At 35.2% G+C, this 5,252-nt stretch overlaps 1 long non-coding RNA gene across 1 annotated transcript; it reads left to right on the forward strand.

Annotated features, from left to right (window-relative positions):
• Nucleotides 1-948: 948 nt before the first annotated feature.
• LOC138684461 (uncharacterized) lies at nt 949-3,762 on the forward strand. Its single transcript, XR_011323739.1, has 2 exons — nt 949-1,457; nt 2,066-3,762. It is a non-coding gene; the product is annotated as an uncharacterized lncRNA (long non-coding RNA).
• The last annotated feature ends 1,490 nt before the right edge of the window (nt 3,763-5,252 follow it).

A 5,252-nucleotide genomic window follows, 5' to 3' on the forward strand; every position in this document is an offset into this window, starting at 1 on the left:
GTCTTGTGTTGAAATGTTTGGACTTATTGAAAACTATAAATTTAGGGACCGCACATTTATTTTGGTCTGTAAATCTCAGGTGAGATGTAAAACAATCTTGTATTAAGAAAAAAAAATCAGTTCAGTGTTTATGTAAGTTATGACTAATTCAAAGCCTATGCATGAGCAAAACCCACATTTTTTTCTTAGAAAATAAATTTACATAGCTTTAATGATACAAAGAACATACTTAATACAATCTTTCATATACATTTGATAAGAACTGAATATGAAGAATGCCTATTCTATTTTTGTGTAGTACATTTTGTTTTAATTTAACATGAATCTCCAAGGCTTAGTTCTGTTATACTTTTGATTATACTGTCTGGATTTTTTTTACCCCTAGATGCCCACAGTACAGGACTGTGAATCATCTTCCTCTTTAATCTCTGACAGATACATTTAGTTCACAAAAAATAACTGTTGTTTCTTCTGTAGCAAACTGTTACAGCTATTTCACCTTTCATGCCTCCAATTCTCTTAAAAGCACTAAGAAAATTAAATGCAAAGAAACTAAGAACAAAACTAGTGTGAGTGCAAGATCAAGAGGCGGAATGTAAAGCATATCAAGGCCAGGAAATAAATTATTGTTCTTTTTAGTACGGCATTACCTTGGTCTTATGCCATATACACTTCCTCTTAGAAACTTTGGTGTTTTACCATTTATTATCTAATATCAACACCATACATACACAGGACAATGAACACACCTAAGTATTTTTGGATTTTTCTGATTTTAAGTTTTTTAATTCCCTTGTGCAATCCTTTTGCATTTACAATTGCATACATATGCTTTGCACATGCACCACACCCACCGTGTGTCTCAGCTGTGTGGTTTGGGGGGGGGAGTCGGTTGATTTTTTACACTTAAAAGGAAATCAGATTTTTGGATCAGAGTACACTGTTCATCACTTCCATGGAAAGGAACAGAGTTCTCCCAAAAGCTTTTGCCTGGCTCGAGCACTCCAAAGGCAGCAGGGCTGGGCAAGGCACTCTGTGTCCCAGCCACTCCTTCTCTTTGTCCTCCCCAGCACACTCTTCCACAAGGATGGATGCACAGACTCACAGATGCCATTTGTGTGCCTTGCTGAGATCTCTCAAGTTGCAGTTTTCCCTAGCCAGGTAACCCTGGCACAAATTTTGTTCGCTGTACTCTCAAGCCAGAGAACCTGCCCATATAAAAGCCACTGAGACAGCAGCAGCATTGTGTCTAGTAGCATTAAGGAAAAAAAAAAAAAATTTTGGGAGCTTAATTCCATCCATCAGATAATTTTGGAAGTCTTTCCATTTTTCAGTCTGAAATTTCTTTTAACAGAAAGACAGCACGTCATTTCCACTTTTCAATTCATCCCCCTCTCCCATCCCCTTCCCCTCCTGATTCATACAGAGACATGGATTTGGAACTGAAGGTCAAAAGGGTAAGTACTGGACATATTTGAATTTAATTTAGCTGCTGCTGTCTTTCCCTTGCAGAGGAGAGTAATGCTTTTGTATATTAAATTAAGTTGTTAGGTTTGGGGGTTTGTTTTACAATGGTTTATCTTTTAAAGGAAAAAATCAAATAAGACTTGATTTTTTAGCACATGTAAACACATTTTTAAGACAATAATTAAAATATGCCCTTTCATGTAATGATCTGCACATGAGAATAACTTTTGTTTTCTGCTTTTTGTTACTAGTAAAATCCATTATTCAGGAAAATAAAATTAATTACAATTAGAAATACCACACTTGAAGTTTTAGTTCATTACTGCGGGCTTCCACAAATGTAGTAATGTATTGAATTGCATTTACTCCAGGGTTAGTCTTTTGTACAAAACTCCAATCTGTTTTTCTGTTAACAATATATTTAACAATGTAAGAAAGGCTACAGACTAGAACATTACAACCTGTGTGATAAGGAAGTAATTTGCTCAGGTGTGTGAGTGGAAAATAACCCAACATATGAATTGACTGCAGTATTTCTGTGATTCATCTTTACAAAAGGCATTGTTACTAAAAAGAAAATGCTTTCTTCTTTTTATAGGCAGCATATAATGGCAAGAAATCAACAGTTACAGCTGCTGAAAATCAGATCACATCAAATACACCACCCCTTCAAACGTCTTCAGAAAAGACTCTTTTTATGGACATTTACAGTTCTGGGAAGAAGATAGTCCCTGATCTCATCTGGACTTTACATTAGCCCTTTAACAGCAGTACTGAAGAGTGACATTAAGTGCTGTGGAATTCGTAAACGTGATGTTACATACTCCCTGAAAGACCTTCGGGTATAGACGGTTTTCTTGCTACCTTGTAGGACATTAGGAAGCTTATCTGGTTAACATGGTGAGAAAAAAAATAGCTATTCCATAAGATCTCTGGATTACTACCTTTTAAATTTAAATTGTCCCTTCCAGTGCAGTGGTGGAAAGGAGGTATGTAGTGAGGTATTAGTATGTCTGTATAAATCTGTGCTTGCTACCTATCTATCTATCTAGACATGTACCTACCTACCTATCTAACCCCTTGTAGCTATACTCAGTTGTTACAGAAACTTCACAGAGGCTGCTATACCTACATTTTATAGAATATTCATCCATGTTTCAGGCTTGGGCTAGTGCACACAGTCTTGGTATAATGGAAAAATATGTGCTTTAGCAGAACTGTAGGAAAATGTTGACTGAAAGTGATGGAGAAGAAACTAGCAGTTCCTAGATGAAGTAGGAATAAGTGATATATTTCCCTCAGTTCCTAAGAAAATGCATGAGAAAAGCTTTTAAAAATTTATTTATTATTTTTAGGAATGGGAAGAAAAAGCTCTCCAACTTTTTTGTTTTCCTCTTTACTTACTGACATAACAACTGCTGTAAAAATGAAAAGTTCAGCAACCGAAAGAATATATGTAATGATGGCACAACCCATCAGAAATGACACAAATGTTTTCTAACACCCTTTCTGATAGATATAAGAAGTATAGATGTTTTGTGTTTCTGTGAATATCGAAAGGCAAAAACCTTTCAGACTTGCTGATACCATCTCTTGGTAGCTTTACTTCCTTGAACAAACTCTCTCTTTCTTGCTCTCACAGCTGATAACTGTTCTAGAACATTTTTTTGTTATTCCCTGGCTAATTAAAACTCTCTTGAGATTTGACCTAATTTTTATTTTGTTCTTTTCTGCTTTTACTTTTCCTTAGTAAACTGTCCTGGTTTCCACTTACAGTAGGCTTCCTTTTGGTGTTTGAAGTAATTTAAAAGTTCAAGAGTTGACTGTGTTGCTCTCCTACTTTCCTCTATGTGTGTCTCTATAACATCTTTTAATGAGTTATCAGTATGATACATGTTGCATTCTGCTATAATATTTCGACCAAGTTCTCAATTTTGTTTTAATCAAATTTAAAAGGATTTAAGAATGCCACTATAGGCAATCCAAAATATCTATCTAGCCCTGCTTTCTGTCAGCAAACATAGTGTGATATTCACTCATAATGTTATCCTTGAATATAACGATCTTTAGTTTTAGTGATCTACATCTGTGGAGATTTTCAAGACCCATCTGTAAAAAGCCCTAAGCAACCTCATCTGAATTCTGCACTGACCCAGTTTTGAGCACCTCCTGGAGTCCCTGTCACCCCAATGACTGTCTGATGCTGTGATTTCCTGAGTGATGGCAGCACCCTGCAAGTGCTCTCTCTGGATTCTTTCATTATGTTCTGAATAAAAAAAGGAAAAAAAAAAAAAAGTCACTGAAGAACTCCAGAGCTTGCTGCTTAGCCAGTTTTCCTAGTCCTCCAAATTCCTCAATAATCATAGTTTCACACTCTCCTATGCTTTGAGTGGTGCTCAAAAAATATTTTGTGTAATTATTCAGCATGATTTAGTGATTTGTAAAGACCAATGCTAAATTTATTCTCCTCCTTCTTTTATCATTACAAGGCGACTTTCTGTCCCTTCTTTGCTCCAGACTCAGGAAAAACATATAAGTGATTACCTCCTTTTTATTTTCCATTGCTTCATTTGCTCTGATAGAGTGTTTGTCAAATGAATTTCATTTGTCTGCTCATTAATTTGAGATATTACTTATACTTATCTTGCATCTCCTTAAACTCTTTTGACAACACTTATGAAAAAATTTTGCATGTACAAAAATAAGTACTATATTAAATTACCACAGCTTGCTGTAGCAAGCAACAAATTTGTTGATTTTTTTTTTTAAGCCACTGTTTGAAACACCAAGTAAGAAAATATTAGATATCATAACGAATCAGGACCATCTTATTCAGGGAGACTGAAAAATATCAGGCATAAATCTGTTGATAACATTATGAAATACTAGTTCAGGCATTAAAAACAGCCCAAGACAGACTCTTTCTTAGGAATCTATCATTCAAAGTTTAATTAGGTCTTGATTTTCTTAAATTGATCTAACACTATGACCCTTCGGGGAAATATGTATAGAATTTAACATAGTTTCATATCCTGACAGGGAGTTCTAATAGATATCTCAAAAAAACATATTAGAAATACCTTCTTCCTCAAATGTATCTAATTTATGTAGAACAAATACCTGTAGCTATTTAATTCTTGTAAAACTATTATAATCTTTCTCAGTAGTGTTGCTGTCATCATGAAAGAATTTTTCAACAGGAAGAATCATGTACAGGTTATTGTGATACATTTCATGAAGGTTTTCCTCTTTCTGCTGTTGAAGTATCCACAAATCTCCACCACAGGACATTTTCAAACTGCATAAGATATTTTTGTTTAAATAACCTTTTTCTCAAGAAACCACTGTGGATCCCTTATAAAGAAGTTGTCTTTTCTTGCCCCCCTCCCATAGATCGGTCAGCCCCATGTACAACCAACACCCATGCTTTACAGCAATATGCACTACAGGGCAGCCACAGGTTGCTTCATTGCTGCTGCTGTTGTTGTTGCTATTTTTCCTCTGCTTGCTTTATTTGTTTAAGATAAAATGAGCAGAAATGCTGAAACAGCACTCCGTATACCTTCTCAGTTAAAATTGTACTTGAATAGTGGGAACAGAAGTACTTTTCCAGCAAAGTACTGGTCCCGATGCTCCTCATGCACATTAGAAATAAGATTAAGAAGAATTTGAAGTAAATGATTTCTTATGTTTTTGGTGCTTTTTGTTATTCTTAAATTTATGCTTGATAAGTTCTGTGATTCAATGTGATTTGGGAGCATCTTCATTATTTAGAATGCAGCCAC

Source organism: Haliaeetus albicilla, chromosome 2 (genome assembly GCF_947461875.1).
Source record: "Haliaeetus albicilla chromosome 2, bHalAlb1.1, whole genome shotgun sequence".
NCBI classification, from domain to species: Eukaryota; Metazoa; Chordata; class Aves; order Accipitriformes; family Accipitridae; genus Haliaeetus; species Haliaeetus albicilla.